Raw genomic sequence first — 22,455 nt, 5'->3', positions numbered from 1 at the left:
TTGCTGCGCACGGACTTTCTCTAGTTGTGGCGAGCGGGGGCTACTCTTTGTTGCGGTGTGTGGGCTTCTCATTGCAGTGGCTTCCCTTGTTGGGGAGCACGGGCTCTAGGCACGTGGGCTTCAGTAGTTGTGGCACACGGGCTCAGTAGTTGTGGCTCACGGGCTTAGTTGCTCCGCAGCATGTAGGATCTTCCCGGACCAGAGATTGAAACCGTGTCCCCTGCTTTGGCAAGTAGATTCTTAACCACTGCACCACCAGGGAAGTCCCAGGACCTTGTTCTTTATCCATCCTATATAGAATAATTTGCATCTGCTAATCCCAAACCCCCAATCCAACCCTCTCTTTCCTCCCACCCTTCCCTGGCAAACACAAGTCTTTACGGCATGACAGATATTTTTGAAGCATGCAGGCCAGTTATTTTGTAGAATGTAACTTAGTTTAGGTTTGACTGATGTTTCCTCATGATTAGATTGAGTTATCTACTTTTGGCAGAAACATCTGTGATACTGTGATATTGTGTACATCTCAGTGCATCATATCAGGAATTGCTCAGTTTTTAAAGCCCATCGAAGGGTTTTCTCCAAGCCTCATCTCAGGCACAGATTTACTGTGAACCTAAGAAAGTTTGAATGTCAAGACCTCTTACTTACATAGATAGTCCCTTCTAAGGTTCTAGGAAATATCTTAGCAATGTGTATACATGGCCATTATGTTTCTGTAAAATATACAAATGTGAGATATTTTAAATACAGTCATCTAATATTACCATCTCTTTCTACTCCAATTTCCCCTTCATCACCATTCATCTCACATAGAGTGGTGATAGAGAGGCCGCAGGATTTCTAAGATCCAGGCAAGGGCAAGTTGAATAGAGGATACTTTTAGTTTGGGTTGGGGGAATACATTAATGTGGTCTGTAGCTGGGTTTGTGTAGAGTTAAAGTATTGCTACTCATCCTGGTAGAGGAATGGGTTCCAAGTATATACTCCTCCTGCCCATGACACTAGGCATGGTGTCACTGAAGACCCAGGCTGGAGGACACATCACAATATGGATATCCCCAACAATAACTGCCATGGAAAACGCGTGACTAGTGGAGGAGAGTTGGAGCTGTGCGGAGACTGAAACTTCTCCGTGGAAAGTTTTCCTCCTTTTATCAGGCATACAAACTTGTAAGCAGAGGAATCAATATCAAAACCAGGTTTTCCCTGTCTATTATTCAGCATATACAATTATAAATGCACCATACATTATTTGGTCTTTTATGATGAGAGTTGCATTAAATAGTATTTATCCTTATACTGTGTGTGTTTGTAGGAACACAAATGTCTGGCAGTGCTGTAAACAGCAAGTGTGTCTGTTAATTCTTATATTGGGACTGCAGAAGATAAGGCTGAATATATGATGTTAAGATTCTGTCCAACCCTGAGAGTCCATGACTATCAACTTGTAGGCTCGGGAGTTCCCTGGTGGTCCAGTGGTCAGGACTCGGGGCTTTCACTGCCCTGCAGTGGCCCAGGTTCAATCCCTGGTCGAAGAACTAAAATCTCACAAGCCTTGTGGCTTGTAGGCTACATTTACAGACAGTCCATCTATCTATCATCTATCTATCTATCTATCTATCTATCTATCTATCTATCTATCTATCTATCTATCCATCTACACGAAATCACTTTGTTCCAGAGTGATTTGAGGTAGCTTATAAAATACACAGAAGGAGATTTAAAAATACACATGCAAGGTAACCAGGGGCTGAGAGGAGGAAATGGGGAGTTGTTGTTTAATGGGTACAGTTTCAGTTTTGCAAGATGAAAAAGTGCAGGAGAGTCACTGCACAACAATGTGAATATACCTAACGCTATTGAATTGTACACTTAAAAATGGTTATGCTGGTAAATTTTATGTTATGTGTTTTTTACCACAATTAAAAAGTGTAAAAAATTAAATACATAGGTAAATGATAAAATCAATAACCAGTATAAACATCAAGAGAAAGAAAAATAGGAGGAAACCAAGGACAATATTTGTCCACAAAATGGACATGATGTTCTACACTTGTGCTAAAGGGCCATTTATTTTTCTGTGAACTTCTAGGCAACCAATTACTTACATGAATTTTTTTTTTTATCCACAATAATTGCTTAGGCTCTTGTTACACACAACACATCGTAGGTACAAAATATATATTTGTTAAAAGAATGAGGGAAAAAGATAATATGTAAAATAAATTGGCCTTCAGCTTCTAGACTCTGAATCTAATGCATTTGTTTGATTGCTTATTACAAATAAATGACAAGGGATGATATTGTAATGAGACCTGAATTTCTAGTGGTTTCCAGTATAATTCTCTCGCAAGACTCTATGGTACTTACTCACTGATTTGATGTTTGATTAATAGATTCAACATGCATATTCCTTAAGGGCTTCCTCTGTGTGCCTGTCAGCGTGCTGGGAGCTGTGGGCATGAAGTAGATCAGTAAGATCCAGTCTCTGGCCTCCAGTAAAGTTGAGAACGATCTTCTTTGCCTTTTTGCATCTTAAGTTTCACAGATTAAAAACAAAAAGACTTTTGCAGAGCTGTGTCCCTGAGTTGCCGATGACCAACTTGCTCGCTGAGGTATGTGGTGCCTGATTAAATTAATGAGATAAGAATATGTTTACTAAAATTCATGAAACATGTGTGTAGGTGGGAGAGGATAGAATGTAGCATTCTTTTTTACTTTCCTGAGGTTTGAGCCCAAGGGAGACAGCTGTGGCTGAACCTTCCCTCAGACACACATTCAAAAATTTGTGCCTTATTTTTTGAATCCTGATTATCAGGAAGCCACAAAAGCCATCCTTTGTGGAAGGAAGAGGAGTGGGTGTGAGCCAAGAAAAAAAAGATCCGATCTGTACATACTAGTGACTACCAAAAACTATGGTGTGATGATTTCCTAAACCACCGGCTGCTTTTCTGGTATGTAGCTTCGTGAGATATACTGTTTACCAATGGAGCACAGCTCCCAACAGAGGAACTAGGAGACATTTAATAAATGCCGTTTTTTTTTTGAAAATTAGCTATACGCAAAGTTAAAAAGGAATTTAGAGACAATTTGCTTCGAAAAACATCCCAGCAAATGACTTAAAAATAACAAGCATGTGCATAGTGGTTTAAATTTTACAGAACACTTTCATAGAAGTTATCTCATCAGTCTCCCAAGTGTCATGTAGATGTATTAATACTAGGACAAGTAGTGTTATTTCCTCCATTGTATGCATGAGGAAGCTAAGACTCAGGCAGCTTAAGAAACAAACTCATAGTCACACAATCACATAACCATCAGTGGCAGTGGACCCAGCTTTACTTACTCCCAGACATTACTCTTTTTACTCAATAAAATAACATGAATTAAATGCCTATGGTATGCCTTGTATTGTGCAGGACTCTGGGAAAATAAAGGTAAATATAAACTGTATCTTCTTTCCTTACAGCACCTCTACAAACCCAAAATTTTTATAGTGGTTGGCATTTATTAAATATCTCATGTCCATTATCTATCTATTAATAGATAACCAATACAAACTCTAGGAATTAGACAAGTTAGGTCTTATTATCCCTAGATAGTTAGTTTGTGACTCTGCATTCATCACTCAGCCAGGTAGTGGTAGAATCATGATCAAAATTCAGGTAAACCTGTTTGCCTGAAAATATCACCATACTTTTGACAACCCGCTCCCCTGCCAAAAGATCCAGAATGCATTGTGTATATTTTTATGTTTTGGAGGGCTATGCATGGTCTCTAGCACATGTCTTTTGGTGACTTTTTCCTGGGCCAGTCAGCCTGTGATAACATAAGCACCACAAAGGTCAGCTCCTAAAGGAAGGCATGAGTTCATGACGGGGCACCCACATTTGGGCTGGGAGTCAAGAATGTTAACTCTGCTTATTTTGAAATCTGGGTTGTGCGCACTGTTTAAGCATGTGGGAGTGGATGCACTGACAAAATGCTTCTGTGGGATGGAAGTGATTCTCAGGGCATCCTTACAGGGGAATCCACATGGGATGACCCTTGAATGGGTCTTGTTTACAGAAACATCTCTGTGCCAAGTTTCTAAGGAGTAAATTTAAAGCACAACCTTGGAGGAATAACATCAATCTGAAAACACAACTACTCTTGGCTGCCTTTGTGTAGGTAACATATTGTTCTGCCACTCAGCCACTGATCCATTTAGACCATCTGGATCCCTACTCATTATCACTTATGTTATACTTCTGAAGAGAGTAAATAATTTTCCCCATGGGCCTGAATGATCATTTTTGTTAGAATAATGATTGTAAGACATATATTTTCAAAGTAAAAATCATCTTTCTTTTTCAGATTGTGAGATCCTGACTATACACTCATAAAGAGAAATATGTGGAGAGAGGAAAGAGAGAGAGAGCCACAAGATATAGTGATGATATTTATACAGAGATATATGTATGTCTATATGTATAATATACAGATATATGTGTATGTGTATATTTACAATTATTACCTATAATATGTGTATATACTTATATATGTATACTTATATGCATATCTAATATATTTCTAATAAATATATATTAATATATATACACAATAATTATAGACAGAGAGAGTATTTATTAGACTACATTCTCCTCTAATTTACTTATTTTCCTCCTAATAATCAACACAAGCTATCAAGGCAAAATTATTTAAAAAGTAAATTTTAAAAGCCCTTTAATGGAAGAAATAAAACAATGTAGGCAATGTATTCTCATGGTGTGGAAAAATTTATATGGACACTATCACAAAGGCAAAACAAGGGAAAGGAAGTTAATAAACTCTTAACAGTTATTATTTCTGAGTGGATGGGGTTATGGAGTGAAGAAAATATTTTCTTGCTGATACCTTTTTGTAGTTTTCAAATTTTGTACAGTGAAAATACTACATTTTGATACTCAAAAGTATAAAATAAAAAACCACCATAAATAACCATTAAAAATACCTTCCTGTAGAATTTGTCTCTGGAAGGTGTGCACAATAAGAGGGTGACAAATATTATGCCAGGATGAATGGATGTCAAAGAATGAGTCTCAATTTCCTGATGGATTTGTTTCTATGTGGAGAATTTCTACTAAGAAATGGGAAATAAATGCTCACCCTGATTTGAAATATGCTTAGAAGTGTGGCATTAGAGGTTGAAAGGAACTCAGAGAGTTTACATGGGTTGGCGGATGAGGGTGGATGGTGTGGCCCAGGGTCACCAGGTCAGGGTGCAGTGTTTCACAATGAGTTCTGTCCATTGCCAACCACTGGCTCAAGAGGGGAAAAAAAAGGGCTTTTATGAGACATTTGTGATGCAGAACGTGGTGGCCATGGAAATACACAGCTCAGCTCTTCTAATGTGGAACACATCACTGACTGACAGACACAGCTGGTGCCCCTTCCATCCTTATTGCTTTCTCACTGAGGCCATTGTACATCCAGGCTCCTCCCAGCCAAGGACTGAACCTAGTGGGGCTACCAAACCAGGACCATTCTGGCAACACACGGGACACCTCCAATGTGATTTTGAGTCAATAATACCTCACTGGCCTGACTAAACTTTGGTCTGAAACTCTTTCTGCTGAATTCTCCTAATTTTCTCCTCTTCTTGGTTTTTCAGAGAGAGTTTTTATCACCCTCTGACATAACCCCCCTTATTCTGGTTTCTTCTTCTTTATCCTCCAAAGACATTCTTCCCAGTACATCTTTTGCACATCTGATTCCATCTTGGGGTCTGTTTCTCAGAGAACACAAAGTGATACAAGTGGTCCTGAGAGTGGTCCAAGAATGCAGATAGAAGTTGAATATTTAGGACTGACACATTCTCTACATGTCAAGCAAATAGAATGGCATCCAGAGCTATGTGGAGTGTGGATTGTTTCTGCTCCAAGATGGAGGCCCAATTGCTATAGATTTCACCAATGTTGACCTGGGAAAAGACCCATTGTAGGGGCAGACTTGCAGCTTCTAAGACTCAGGCTTTTAGGACGACACAGGGAAAACAGTTCCTACAAGGAAGTAGAGTTGTATGGTTACTGCTCGGTTGTATTGACACTCTGCAGAGGGATATTGAGAAACAAAGGGCTCTTAACAAGCAGTTAAAGGCTAAGTATCAGAGTCAGATTGCCTCTTTGATAGCTTACAAAGAGGTGAGGGCCTCTTTGCAAAAATAAACAAGCTAAGCAGCAGACTGAGCACCTGACCAAGTCACAGAGCTCAAGAGACATTTGAATGGTCAGCCAAGGCTGGTTGGAAATACCTGAGACCCTGAAATATGGACTGGGGACATTAAGTGGATGCCTCTGATAAGCTGGTTCTGTAGGCTTTTTGTCTTAGTTGAGGCTGTTATAACAAAGTACCACAGACTGGATGGTTTATAAACAACATAAATTTATTTCTCACAATTCTAGAGGCTGGAGGTTTGAGATCAGGGTCCCAGCATGGTCGTGGAAGGGCCCTCTTCTGGATTACAGACTTCTCATTGTGTCCTCACATGGTGGAAGGGACTACAGAGCTTAGTGGGGTCTTTTTTATAAGAGTGTTAATTGCATTCATGAGTATTCCACCCTCATGACCTAATCACCTCCCAAAGGCCCCATTTCCTAATACTATCACACTGGGCAGTAGGATTTCAACATATGAATTTTGAGGGGACAGAAATATTCTGACCATAGCATTCCCCTAAACCCTCAGCTTGTAGAATGGACTACCCTTTCCTAGTAAGAACTTCCTTCATATTGCAAGTTGCTACCGAGGCGTTTCCTATAAAAGCAGTAAATACTCCACATCAGGAATGCTTTTACCTTCTCTCTTGACTGCAAGGACCCTAAATACAGTTAAAGGGCAGCATAACCCAGCTGGTCATAATAAGGGAAAAAATTAATTATATACCAAAGGAGTTACCAGAATTATCTAGCTTGTACCAACAAAAGTCAGGGAAATATCCCTGGGATTGGGTTTTGAGAATTCTTGATTGAGGGGCCTGGAATATAAGACTACATAAGAAAGAGTTCATTGACCTAGGTGTACTTTCTCATGACATGGGATTTAAAACCTTGGTAAGAACCATCGTGGATGGGGCAAGATCACTGCTGGAGTGGTTCTTATAACTTTGGAAAAAGTGATGAACAATGATGAGTAAAGAGGAATTGCTTGAGTTTTTCTGGCAGATGGTAGGAAGGAATAAAGAGTCTAAGGGAGGTAGACATGCTAGAAGGATATATTGTGTGAAGCCAGAAGATTTCCAGGGGAAATATGTTAGATGGGCTAAGAAGACACACGATTTTCCAAGGCCATGAGAAATGTGCTAGGGAAAAGAGGAGCCACATCACTAAGAAGTTCAGTGCTGGCTCTCCTCTGCAACCCAAGGCTGCTTGTAGGAGAGATGCTCACAGAGCTGGGCTCAATGATATTCATGGCAATGATGTCCATTTACCACCAGGTAATAGAGTCCAGATGGTGGCACTTAGCTGCCAGATTCCAGGAGATCATAAGTACCATAATGACCAGAAATGTTGGAGGTGCGGCCAAGGGGGTTTGGCCTGCAGGGAGTTTGTGGAGATGGTCATGGCCTACCTAAGGGAAAAATAAATGGACAGGAAAAATAAATTTAAGCCAACAAGGGTTCTGCTTAAATCTACAGCCAGAAAAAAGCAAGATGGGGGAGTGGGAGGCCAAAGGTGGTCATCCAACACAAAGTCACAGTCTCTTGCTTGATTTGTGGACCTGAGTCAATTTTTAGATATAGAATCCTTTGACTGAAGAGTTAGCTGGATTCCTGGGAAAAAGTAACCTCTAATGCTATGGCAAGTATATGCCATGGCAATGCCTTTAGGTTCCCCTTAAGAAACCTAGAGCCAGGGCAGGCCTCAAGGGTGTGCTCTGTATTTAGAAGGGTTCCTAACTTGGTTTAATGCTGTATTGTCACCCTCTTGAAATTTTTAATAATTTTAAACAAGTGGCCCCACATTTTCATTAGTAGTAGACCTTGCAAATTATATAGCCAGTCTTGCCTACGGCTATTGACCTGAGTACAAGAGATCTGAGTTGACATTGATACCCAGAGACCTTAAGTTAGTCATAGTACCCTGTTGAAGTGGGAGCTCACGTGATCAGGTCATACATGGAATTCTGGTTCAAATCCACCAGACAATGGGTCCACTGTGTCTGGAGACCCACCCAGCGGTCATTTATCCAGTCATCAAGTAATTAGAATTAATATACTTGACTGGGTAATGCCCACATTGGGTTTTTGGCCTGCGGAGTAAGAGCTATCAGAGTGGGAAAGTTCAAGTGAACACCTCTGAAACTGCCCTCTACTTCACTTGGCCAAAGAGTGTATAAAAAGTAATATCACATTCCAGGAAGGATGGTGACGAATGATCTCATTAAATAGTGTAAGGAATGGAACAGGGGTGGAGGGAGTATCCTGATCATATCTCTGTTTAGTTTCTCAATGTGTGCAGAACTCAGATGGGTCCTGCAGACTAAGCATAGACTCTTGAAAGCTCAATCAAGTAATAGCCCTGATTGCAAAGCTATGCCAGAGGTGATATCTCTGCTAGAGCAGGTTAACAAGCTCTTGGGTATAGGATCTGTAGCTATTGATTTGGTAAATGCATTCTTGCCTATTCTGATTATAAAGGAAGAAAATAAACAGGTCATATTCACATGGGACATGCAACAATATTCATTTATAGTTTTGCCTCAGGGCTATGTTAACTCTCCTGCTCTTTGTCATATTGTAGAATGAAGGTATCTGGACTGCCTGGTCAACCCACAGAACATCACACTGATGCTTTATGTCAATAACATCATGCTGCTCAGGCAAGACAAATAAGAGACAGCCTTGCTGGAAGCCTTGATAAGGCACATGCTCCAGGGCATGGGGGAGAAGCCCTACAAAGATTCAGAATCCTGATAGTTCAGTGAAGTCTTTAGGGATCCAGTGGCCAGGAGTTTGCCAAAATATGCCTTCCAAAAAAAATGCTGCATCTTGCATCCCCTACCATAAAGAAGGAAACAAGGGAGCCTGGTAGCTCTTTTGGGTTCTGGAGGAAACATATCCCATGCCTAGGAATAGTGCTCGGGCCCATGTATTGGGTAACATTGAAGACTTCAGGTGTCTGGTGGAAAAATATGCAGCATGAAGCTTATGGCAAGCCCCAGTGAGAGAATCACAATGCAAACCCTCATATTCTGGAGTAAGTTTACACCACCCACAGTAGATAAAATAATACGTCTTTTGGTAAAAGAGCTCCTGGTTGTTACCAGGTCTTGAGAGCCACAGAATACTTGACCATGGGGTACTAAATGGCCACGTATCTATAACTTTGCATCATCAGCTGGGTTATTTCCATTCTTCTAAATCATAAAGTCAGCCCGGAATCAGTCAAGCAAAAGATGAAAATGGTACACCCATATTGGGCCTGAGCAGGACCAGAACTAGGTCAGAGCCATGAGAAGGTACCTCAGACACACCTGTCAGCTATAGCAGTTGTACCAGAAAGCCTCCTCAACTTTGCCCCTAAGACCAGCTGAAGGAGGTGGAAGAGCCTGTCCATGCCCTCTAGCCATAGACCACACAGTTCTGTAGCTGAACAAGTAGGACTTACTGTTATAGCAAGGAAGAAGGTACACCATGGGGGTTCATTGGGCATCTCAGCAAGAGTGTTAGAAAGAAATTACTCTAGAATTTGGGTTTGTGTTAGCCTATTTGGGGGAGTGTTCAAGGGATTGGGACTTTGCTATGTACTGGATGCTGTCAGGAAGTGGGACAATCCTATGAATGGGCATCTTGATAAATCTTATCTATAAAACGGGATGAATGAAGTGAAGCTGAAGCTATACTTGGGCAAAGAAGCCACACAATCATATCGGCTGTGATAAGGGGTTGTGTGGTCATTTTTGTGGTTTGAACAACGTTCATCTTTTTTACAGTGTTTACAAGTGATTACAGACTGGTCTTACTTTTGTCTTGACCCATCATAGTCATGGGGAGGCCTTGTCTAACACTGATGCTTTGTGAAATTGTGTTGGTGTTTAATAGGAGGCCAGCAAGGCGTAGATGTGAGTTCCAGGCCGGCTTCTAGCAATACCGAGGTTTGGTTGATGGTGCCCAACCAGTTCCTCTTCCTCAAGATAAAACATGATTTATGAACTAGGTAAGTGGATGAAGGCCAAAAACGGACAAGTTGCTGCTTCTAGCACATTTGAAGTTGGCTTTGAAAGCCACTAGGGAGGAGAAATGTTACCAAAGAGTGGAGTTGTGACTAGTAAACCTGGTCATCCACTTTGTGAGGAAGAAGAAATGACCTGAAGTAATAAAATAAATAGATGTAAAAAAATGTCTGGGCAGTGAGCAATGGCCTGACTCTCTTGTTAGGGGTCTGGAAAGAAAAGAGCAGGAAGATTGGAGACGAGGAGGTCTAGCACAGAGGCACGGACATATGGGTTTGGGCACAACGTGTGAAGATTTTTGTCACGTGCTAACTTCCATCAGAACTCAGGAAAGGCGACCAAACAAGTAAACAAATAAAATTATGTAAATGTGACAAGTACCATTAAAGGAACCAGCGAAGAGACTGAATTATGAATAATGGGAGGGAGAGGCAGTAGCAGTGATACGAACTACTTTAGAAGATTAGATAGGTGGGAATGGTCTTTCTTAAGAACTGGTGTTTAAGCTGAGATCTGAGGAGCAAGGAGTAAGTCATGTGAAGTGGAAGGAAGAGCACACCAGGTGGAGGGAAGAGCATACATAGAACTTTGAGGTGGGAAAGAGGTTGGACTATTTAAGCGATTGAAAGAAGACAGTGCAACCAGACCAGGGCAAACAACGGGCAGATGGCACAAGAGGAGAGTGAGATATAGGAGCCAAATTATACCAAGCCAGGAAAGGAGTCTGGGTCTTATTCTAAGAAGTAACGAAACAGTTTTGAAAGGTTTCACATAGAGATGTGATATGATCCAGTGAAAGTTTTTAAAGAGATTACTCTTTCCTGCCTGTGGAGAATGGACTGGAGCTGGGGAAAGAGCGGGATGGGAAGATTAGTTAGGAAGGTATTGCAATCACGTGAATTAATACCAATCCAAATCAAGACAGGCTTTCACCTACCTTGTGACTGGGTTACATTGTCTATCCTTGAGTGGGAAGTAGCTGTGTAGGTGGATGACACAGCCTCCCTCTTACAGCTGACACTGCAGTGTCTGATGTTCTGACCAACTCCGTTCCCAGAATACATGTGATATGTTATTTTATACATACGGTTCAGCAGGATCAGTACAGATTTAATGTTAAGAGCTTACCTGCTGTACCTTTCAAACATCCCCCCGGCCCCATATCTTGTCTTTTGAAAGCCAACTCCTATAGTCAATTGCAGATTAAATGTCCTACACTTGAGCTTCTACCCCTAGACCCATATTGAAATAAATAAGAAAACCAAAATCATGGAGGGAATTAAATCTCTGTGTGTACATATATCTGTATACATAGAATTGTTTACAAGGGGCTGAATGCAGTAAAAAAGAAAAGGAGTTCCCACTTAGCTTTGTGGAGCCAGCGAGGTTGCCTGGGTGCTAGCCATACAGGGCAACACTTTCCCAAAGAACACAGAATCCTCAAGAACATCTGCCAACCCTGAGCTTAGTCAATTTGATTGCTCTTCGGAAAAAACCATCAATGGGAGATAACATACCCACTTTATTGAAAGCATTGTAATTCCATTCTTATTTACTCTCTGTTAATGGTGTCAGTGCATTGAATATTACTGTTTTCCAAGAGAAAAAAGGAGAAGCATTCACTTAGATAAACTGGGCTCACAAATCTGTTCTATGCTTCATGAAACTCACCTGTCATTCAAATATAGAAAGAATTTGAAAAAGAGTTTTAAAAAGATAATTAAGATCTATACTAAAATGATTTCTCATTTATAGTTTGAGTATTTTTCATCAGAAATCTGCACTTAATGATTATTAATTCAGAAAATATAAAAATGCAATGATACAATCAGGCTGGTGGTATCTCTAACTAGATGGTATGAGAAGGGCAAAGAAAAAAATCATCATATGAAACTACAGTATTTTTTTCCTGAGCCCTAAGATTGAAACCAGTTGTACCCATTCATGAAGTCCATACTTGATGTTTCAAATGTTGGGGGAAAGAGTATTGTATATTACTGAGAGACTGGAAGTTTGTGATGTTTTTAAAATGTAAACTTTTGATTTTAATACTGAAGTGCTGTGAATGTGGGTTTCTTTGGAAAGATATTAAAATAATTATAATCCTGACAGAATAATCAGGGCTTAGTGTTTGGGTAACAAATTTTGACATTGCTGATTGGAGCTCTAGTTTCAAGGTGAAAAAAGATAGGATAAATACCTTCAGGGACAATTTATGTAAATAACTGATAATATATATAAACCACAATCTGCCTTAAATTTGTTTGAAAATGAGGTACAAAATGAACCAAGTCAAGCTGAATAAACAGCCCAAAAAAGTAAAATATATAAAATTTTTTTACATCACCTGCACTCTGGGATTTTGACCTGTCATGATCTAACGCCTTAATCATTGCCTGTCTCCTTGTGTTTCTGACTATGAAAGACATATGGCCTCAGTAACCTTGGCTTATCACGTGTCCAAGAATTTAGGCCCATGAGCTGAAGGATGAATCACAAGGAAATTCATTTCTAGAACTCTGATGACAGATGAGCTGGTAAGATGAGAATTAATGAACTGAACTTATTACAATGGACTCTGCCCACTGCTCTAATTCCTTACAAAACTTTTTCATTTGGCCTGATGTTATACTTAATAAATGTCTTTCCTCAGGACTTCTCAGGGATTTTCAAGGGTATCCACATCTTCTACTCCAACACAAACACACATACCTCCTTCTTCCTTGCTTTACTTAGAAATAGGAATTTGATTAGTTCCAGAATCATTTTATTTTAAAAAGCCAGGTTATAGTAGTTAATTAACTCATAACGTATGAATTTGTTGTGATCAGATATCTTTATATCTTAAGCAATTTAAATATTTTCCCCTCTTTTCATAAGGACTAAACCTCCCAAATTCATTGTATGTTCAAGTCAAGTGAAGTTTTGAGTTATGTTTGCTAGCCTTTCATTAAACTTTACCACCAATAATAGAATATTAGAATCATTAGTTTTGAGACACTGTATTTGGTACTCAAAAACATTTTATACTTATCTTAAAAACTATATAAATACACTAAAGTGAAAAACATAATTATCCTGCTATCCACTATTTTATGTTTTGGCGTTTCCTTCTAGACTTTGTTTAAAAGCATACAAATTTATGTATGTAAATGACTTTTGGAGATATATATATATGTATATGTATATTTATAATGACATGTACACTATTATTATAAATATTCTGCTTTTCAACTTAACCTTATAATAGAAGAAATTTTTATATACTCACAATAGTCATAATTATCAGTTTAAACTACTACATGTCTATTGGCTTAAAATGCTCCCACTTACTTAGCAATTTTACTATAATAAAAATTTCAACTTTTCTTCAATTTTTTACGACTGGGAAAAATTATATGTAATAAGAGATAAGGCTGCAATGAATACCTTCTCACAAATAACTCTACTGAGTTGACTTTTTTGAAATAATTTTGATTTACAGAAAAGTTACAAAGATAGTAGAAATGTTCCCATGTATCATGCTACCCAGCTTCCCTATGTGTTAATATCTTGCATAACCATGATACATTTGTCAAGATTAAAAATATTAACATTAACTAAACTACAGACTCTAGACAAATTCACCAGTTTTTACATTAATGACCATCTTGAAACTTTTGGTTGATGTCTTTCATTAGTTCTGGAAAATTATCAGCCAGCGTATTTTAAAATATTGACTGTACTCCGCTATTCTTTTCTTTTAACTTCTTTTTGCTATTTCTTATGTCTGTCCCTCTATGTTGCATTTTGGGCCATTTCTTCAAGTTTATCTTCTAATTTTTTAATTCTCTCATCTGCTGTGTCAGTCTGCTGCAAAGCCCATCCTCCAAGCTTTTGTTGTATTTTTTTGTATCTTTTTAATCTCTAGAAAGATTTACTTGGTACTTTTTCAAAAATATTTGGTTCCTCTTTACCTTTTTTTATTCCCACATGTATTTTTCATGCTTGCTTTCATTTCCTTAAATACAGTAATATATTAATTATCTATTGCATAACAAATTGCCTGAAGACTTAGCAGCTTGAAACAACACACATTTATTAGTTCCCATTTTCTATGGGTCAGAAATCCAGGTACAACCCAGCTGGGTCCCCTGCTTCAGGGATTCTCACAACGTTGCACTCATGGTATCCATCAGGGCTGTACCTACATCTTGAGGCTTGACTCATGGTTGTTTGCTGGACTCTGTTCCTTGCAGGCTGTTGGGTTACAGGCTTCAGTTTCCCACCGGCAGTAGGCTGGAGGTCACCCTCAGCTGCTCTTTAACATTACAGCTAGCTTCATTAAAGCAAGCAAGTCAAGGAGACAGAGAGTGCTGGTAAGACCGAAGTCACAGGCACACACAATCATGGAAGCAACATTCCATCACATTTGATGTCTTCTGTTCCTCACGGTAAGTCACCACATCTGGCTCTCTTACTCAAGGGGAGAAAATTATGCAAGAAAGTGAATGCTAAGAGGTGGGAATAATTGAGGACCATTTCAGAAACCTATCTAACACTAAACAGTTATTTTATAGACTCTACCTAATAATTTCCCTATTATCAGGCCTAGCTCTGCTCTGTTGTTTTTACTGCTTCTCACTCATGGTGCCTTGTCTCCTTGTGTGTTTTGTTATTTTTAACTGCGAACGGTTTGTTTTAATCAGTTTTATTTGTGGCAAAACAATTGTTTTGAGATCTGGAACGAAGGTGAATTTCTCTAGAATATTTGCATTTGCTTCTATCAGGTGCCTATGGGAATTACCAGTCAATGTGCAATTAAGTTTTCATCTCTACACCTTGGGCTCAATAACGTACTATGAATTTAGGCTGAAACTGGCACAAGAATTTGCTTAAGATTCTAAATTATGAGTAGTGATGTTTTCTTGTTTTACTCTTATTTAGGTTTGTGGCTGTTGATTTCCCCTAACGTCATCCTGGTGAGAGGGGATACATGTTTAGTTTTGTTTCAATATTTTGTACTGTGTGTAGTGTTTGATACCCCAGTTTAATGGCAGGTTGATATCTTTGTAGACTCTTTATATTGGGTAGACATTTTACCTTTTGTTCTTTATGCCCTTTGAAACTGTGAACAGTAAAGCTCAAGTTCACAACGGTCAATTAACACCCTCAGAGTGAAATTTACCTTTGGTACTCCATCATATTCCTGTGTTCCTACCTTCACTTAGTGCTTTATCAAGAGGATATTTTACTTGTTCTCTAGCTCACTGATGCATATAAGATTAAGAAATTTTTTTCTATGTTACTTAGTTGTTTTCAATGAGATTGTATCCAGTTTCCTAGCCATCGTACTACCAGAAAAAGAAAACTTGAGGGTTTCTCATGGTTCTTCATTTTATTGAACAAATATTTATAGATCTGATATTAGGTCCCAGGATCCATACTGGGCTTTGGAAGATCAGACATTGTTCTACCTTCAAAGAGCTCACTGTTCAGCAGGGAGACAATTTTGCAAATTGTGACATAATACAGTGTAAATTCATCATTGAGGCAAAGATATTACTATGAGGGCACAGAGACAGGTACAAATAACTCAGCCACAATGGGACTTTCAAAGTATGTATCTGGCTTTTGTATTTTGAAGGATAACTCAGATACTCTTGCATTTTCTCCAAATGACAGTGAGAGATCTTTGACAAAAACATACTTCTGATAAAATGTTTACTAATTATATGAAACTTCTTGTCAAATTTAAATGAAATAGTATATTGACTTGTAATGAGCAGTGGCCTAACATTAGGAGCCAGAGTTTCCTTCTTGGCTTTGGTGTCAGTAGACTAGGCAGGCATCTTTGTTTTTATTTTATTTGTAGGAAATTGAGCCCTCAGGAGGTCATATGCCTTTCTCTTTCAATTCTGTGTGTTGTCTCAGTGAGGACAAGTGATACCCCTAGAAGAGAACCAAGCTGCTAGAAAGCTCTGAGATACTGCATGGTAGTCACTGGGGAAAAAATACAACATCAGAGCCTGGTCACTGGTATGATTTGTGTCTCTGTGTCACATTTTGGTAATTCTCACAATAGTTCAAACTTTTCATTGTTATTTTATTTGTTATTATATTGTATTTGAAAGATAAATAAGATGTCTGGAGGTGTGCGTCTAAGGAAAGTCCTTCTGCTTACTTCTTCAAAGTCTTGGAAAGATGGCATATTCTCTTTTCTTCCCAGGTAAATAAGATATGTAAAGTGAACTTCTCATCTATCTGTATCCCAGGATTTTTAGAGGATCAAATAAGATAATTAATGTGAAGGCTTTACAAACTTTACAAACTGTAATTGTGGTTTTCTCAGTTTTGTTTCATATTTTGCCTAGGAAGTAACATAATAAAATATAGTTGAATTAAATGGCCCATTTCCCAAACTCAATCCCAACTTTCCTTCTCCCCACCTTACAAGAAATCTAAACCTTTCTAACAAATGGTTAAATTTTGTGTTCTTGTTAGCCTAGAGATCCTGTTTCACCATGGTTTTAGCCAAGACCTTGTTTGCATCTCCCTAGAGGTTATCTTCAGCTAAATATCCAAGAAAGGAAATTAGCAGAGGCCTAGGTTTCTCCGTAACCCATCTGAATTCATGTGGAAAATTTCCAGTCCTCTTTCTACTTCTTAATTTTTACCAAAAAAATCTCCCAATTTGGCTAGATGGGTAAGGATTTGGGTGGGGAGTGGTGAAGAAGAGTGAAAGCATATTTTAAAAAATCTATCAGATAGATGAGAGGTAAATAATATAATTTAATGAGTGCCAGTTTACCAAACACATCATATTTACTAGTTCTAATCCTTTCACTTACCTTGCAATCTAGGTTTCATTTTTTTTCTGTTTTACAGATGAGGAAGATGAAACTCAGAGAAGTGAAAAAACTTATTCAAGATCACACCCCAATGTAGTGCCGTATCTAAAATCCAGACACAGGACTCTCACTTCAAAGACCATGTCCTTTGCACAATGCTTCCCTACGATAGTAAAATAATTTTGTCTTTTCTACTCATTCTTTGTTAAGGAAAGTAAATTTATTATTTTCAAGTGCTCCATTAACCTATTCATTTAGTAGCTGACCATTTAGTTTAAGATAAATTGTCGGTAGGAAATTGGCTGGAAAATTAACTGTTGGGGCTGATCTTAGAAAGAGTAAGAGGGGCTTTTGATTGTTTGTTTTGTCTCTAGTTTCTTTTTGTTTCATTTTTCTGATGGGAGAATAAAAAGGAAAACATCTTTTCCAGGTGAGGGCTGAAGTCCTGGGACACTGAGTGATGCTGCATTTTGCTTTATTTGCACTTTACAATTGAAGGTTTGTGGCAGCCTGGCATGGAACAAGTCTACTGGTGTCATTTTTTCAACAGCATTTGCTCACATTGTGTCTCCATGTCACATTTTGGTAATTCTCACAATAGTTCAAACTTCTCATTGTTATTGTATTTGTTACGGTGATCTGTGATCAGTGATCTTTGATGTTACTATTGTAATTGTTTGGGGCGCCCGTATAAGATGGTGAACTTAATCGATAAATGTGTGTGTTCTGACTTCTCCATCTACCGGCCATTCCTCCCATCTTTCTCTTTCTCCTTGGGCCTCCCTATTCTCTGAAATACAACGATATTGAAATTAGGCCAATTAATAATCCCACAGTTGCCTCTAAATTTCAAGTAAAAGGAAGAGTCGCATGTCTCCCACTTTAAATCAAAAGCTAGAAATGATTACGCTTAGTGAGGAAGGCATGTTGAAAGCCAGAATAGGCTGAAAGCTAGGACTCTTGGTGCCAGTTAGCCAGGTTATGAATGCAGAGGAAAAGTTCTTGAAGGAAATTGAGTGCTACTCGAGTGAGCACAAGAATGATAAGAAAGTGAAGCAGCCTTATTGCTGATTTGGAAAAAGTTTTAGTAGGTAGATGATCAAACCGCCTACAACGTTCTCTTAAGCCAAAGCCTAATCCATAAGAAGGCCCTAACTCTCTTCAATTCTATGAAGGCTGAGAGAGGTAAGGAAGATAAAGAAGAAAAGTTTGAAGCTATCAGAGCTTCATTCATGAAGTTTAAAGAAAGAAGTCATTTCTATAACATAAAAGTACAAGCTGAAGCAGCAGGTGCTGATGTAGAAGCTTCAAGTTATCCAGACGACCTAGCTAAGATCAATAGTGAAGGTGGCTGCACTAAACAACAGATTGTTAATATAAACAAACAGCCTTCTACTGGAAGAAGATGTCATTTAGGACTTTCGTAGTTAGAGAATAGAACTCAATGCCTGGTTGCAAAGCTTCAAAGGACAGGCTGACTCACTTCTTAGGGGCTAATGCGGCTGGTGACTTTAAGCTGAAGCCAATGCTCGTTTACCATTCCAAAAGTGCTAGAGCCATTAAGAATTATACTATGTGGAACCTAGAAAACTGGTACAGATGAACCGGTTTGCAGGGCAGAAGTTGAGACACAGATGTAGAGAACAAATGTACGGACACCAAGGGGGGAAAACCACGGTGGGGTGGGGATGGTGGTGTGTTGAATTGGGCGATTGGGATTGACATGTATACACTGATGTGTATAAAATTGATGACTGATTAAAAAAAAAAGGAAAGAATTATACTAAATCTACTCCGCCTGTGCTCTATAAATGGAAAAACAAAGCCTGGATGACAGCGCATCTGTTTACAACATGGTTTATTGAATATTTTAAACCCACTGTTGAGAATTACTGCTCAGAAAAAGAGATTCCTTTCAAAATATTACTGCTTACTGACAATACACCTGGTCATCCAAGAGCTCTGATGGAGACGTACAATGAGATTCGTATTGATTTCACACCAGTTAACACAACACCTATTCTGTACGTCATGGATCAAGGAGTAATTTAGACTTGTAAGTCTTATCACTTAAGAAATATGCTTTGTATGGCTACTGTTGCCATAGATAGTGATTCCTCCAATCAGTCTGGGAAAAATCTCAATGGAAAACCTTCTGGAAAAAAGTCACCATTCTAGATGCCATTAAGAACATCTGTGATTCATGGGAAAAGGTCAAAATATTAACATTAACAGGTGTCTGGAAGAAACTGATTTTAACCCATATGGATGACTTTGAAGGATTCAAGATTTCAGTGAAGGAAGTAACTGCAGATGTGGTAGAAATAGCAAGAGAACTAGAATTAGAAATGGATCCTGAAGATGTGACTAAATTTCTGCAATCTCTTAATAAAACTTGAACAGATGAGGAGCTGTTTCTTACGGATTAGCAAAGAAAGTGGTTTCTTGAGATGGAAATTATTCCTGGTGAAGATACTGTGATGATTGGTTTTTTTTTTTTAAAGATTTATTGATTGATTGATTGATTGATTGCTATGTTGGGTCTTCGTTTCTGTGCTAGGGCTTTCTCTAGTTGTGGCAAGCGGGGGCCACTCTTCATCACGGTGCGCGGGCCTCTCACTATCGCGGCCTCTCTTGTTGCGGAGCACAGGCTCCAGACGCGCAGGCTCAGTAATTGTGGCTCACGGGCCTAGCTGCTCCGCGGCATGTGGGATCTTCCCAGACCAGGGCTCGAACCCGTGTCCCCTGCGTTGGCAGGCAGACTCTCAACCACTGCGCCACCAGGGAAGCCCTGTGATGATTGTTGAAATGACAACAAAGGATTTAGAATATTACATAAACTTAGGTGATAAAACAGCGGCAAGGTTTGAGAATATTGACTCGAACTTTGAAAGAAATTCCACTGTAAGTAAAATGCTATCAAATAGCATTGCATGCTATAGAAATTGTTCATGAAAAGAAGAGTTAATCGATGCAGCAAACTTCATTGTTGTCTTATCTTAAGAAATTGTTACAGCCAGCAGCAAAAAGGTTATAACTTGTTGAAGGCTCAGATGATGGTTAGCATTTTTTGGCAATAAAGTATTTTAAAATTAAGATACTTACATTGTTTTTTAGACATAAAGTTATTGCACATTTAATAGACTATAGTGTAAACATAACTTCTATATGCACTGGGAAACCAAACTATTTGTGTGATTTGCCTTATTGAGACTTTGGCTTTATTGCAGTGGCCTGGAACTGAACCCTCAATATCTCCAAAGTATGCCTTATACACTTTTGTTATAATAGTAAAAAGTAGTTTAATATTTAAAGAAAAAATATATAGGTGAAATGTCTGAATAAGTCAGAGAATAGAGGGAAAAAAATTGGGACTTCAGAACTGTGCTTCTTTTCCTTCTTTTTTCTTGGAGGCAATAAAAACTAGGGTTTTATTCCACTAGGGTGGAATAAAACCTCCAAAAGCGACTACCTGTTGCTTACATGGGGTGTCCAACGGCTCCTGGCAAAAGAAAAGCAGAAATCAGTTTGAGCCACTGACATCTCACCTCCTTTGGCAAGCAAAACAAAATAAAATAAACTCTCAAAGGAAGAAACCCTTCTGCCTCGCCATGCTTCTCTCAAGAAAAATTAGAATTAGTAATATTATATTTACTATAGATGAAATAGGTCATATGGTAAACTCAGGGGTGGGGGGGAAAGAAGAAGAAAACAGAACCTGAAAGGCCTGCATTGATATGTAGTCCAACTTCTTCACTTTATAGGTGAGAAAAGAGGCTCAAAGAGGGGCAGTGACTTGCCTGGGAATACACAGGGAGTTAGAAACCGAGTTGAGATTAACATCACAGCCATCTGCTTCCAGCCCAGTGATGCTTCCACCACTGCATTATTGCTTATGCAGAAGGGAGGAGAAAAACACACACAGCATTTCAGGAATTTGTATGTGTGTCTCTACTCCTATATAACTGGTTTTCAACCTTCTTAGATTCCTAGCAACTGAGCTCCAGGAAAAAAGAGACTCTATCCTTTTGCATTAGATGTTTATCCTTCAGAGCTAATGTACTAGTGCAGCTGAAAAGCGTATAAATGAATTCTTAACCCAGGAGCCTATATCTATGGCAGCACATTAGCTCTGTGCTATTAAAAAGAAGCATGCGCCTCTATTTTAACGATAGAGCGTTCATTATGAAACAGCAGACTCTATGAGCTATATAATTGAATACAGGGCCATCCAGAATTTGCAAACAGAACTTCTGGTACAAAAAGAGTGTGTGAAATCAAGGTCATGATGTAACAGCCATTCCCTGCAGCCCAAAGAAGAGGCTGAAAACACAGTCAAAGAGAATTAATATTTTCTGGCGCGAATGCATCACTGGCTGCACAAGGCGATTTTACTGTGCATTATACTTTAATTATAACTGAGCTGTAGCTATTTATTCCACTTCATTCCCTAATTATATATGCAAACAGCATTTCACAACTTCCACGCGTAAAAAAGATCTGAGGGATTTCATGGCAGGCTTGCTCTGAGTTCCTCCTTCCTTTCTTGGCCTGTGGACTCTCCCTTCAACAGTACATTTGAAGAGACCAAGACAATGTTTGTGATGCTCTGATCACCTCAGAAGATCTGGAGTGTCTGAGTTTGTCTCATTCATGAATAATTTTCTTCTACTGTTATTATATACACTCTGGCCAGCTAACTCTTCCAATGCCATGGTCATATGTAACTTCCTGTTCACAAATCTTTTCCTTTCTTTTTATAAAAATTTTAATCATTTCAAAAAATTGAGCTATAATTGGCATACAGCATTATATTAATTTCAGATGTACAACGTAATGATTCAGTTTCAAAATGATCACGTAAGTCTAGTTAACATCTAACATATCTTCTTTCTATATCTACTCTCCTCCCCGCCAAAAACAATCTTTAATTAGTCATTTTACTTTATTTTCTTTATCTTCAGTGCTATCATTTCAAGCTACTCTTGAACTCCTTCTGAGAACCCTACAAGAAAGCTGTTTTTGTCCTCATTTTTCAGTGGAGAGGAGAGATATAGAGAGTTTAAAGGGTTTCCTTAAGGTGACACAATCAGTGGCAGAATAAGGCTTGAAGCCACATCTTTTGATTTTGATTTCCACTCTTTCACACTCATTACTGTCATGCATCATTTGAAAGCAGTATTTAACTTCTCATTGGGATAGCAGGGGTGTGCCAGAGCCAGCTCGCAGTGCCTCACAAGAGCAAATTGTAGGCAACCCCTTACAGTCTCATGTTCTGTGACTCCTGTCAGTAGCTTGAAGTTGGCCCTGGTGAGTATGAAATTGACACACACTGCAAATCAGAGCTCCACCTGCTTTCTCCGAGAACCAGGTATTCATCACCCACTAGACTGCCCCAAATATGGGAAAC

This window comes from Balaenoptera musculus, chromosome 4, assembly GCF_009873245.2.
Source record: "Balaenoptera musculus isolate JJ_BM4_2016_0621 chromosome 4, mBalMus1.pri.v3, whole genome shotgun sequence".
NCBI lineage: Eukaryota > Metazoa > Chordata > Mammalia > Artiodactyla > Balaenopteridae > Balaenoptera > Balaenoptera musculus.
This window is presented reverse-complemented; position numbering follows the sequence as displayed.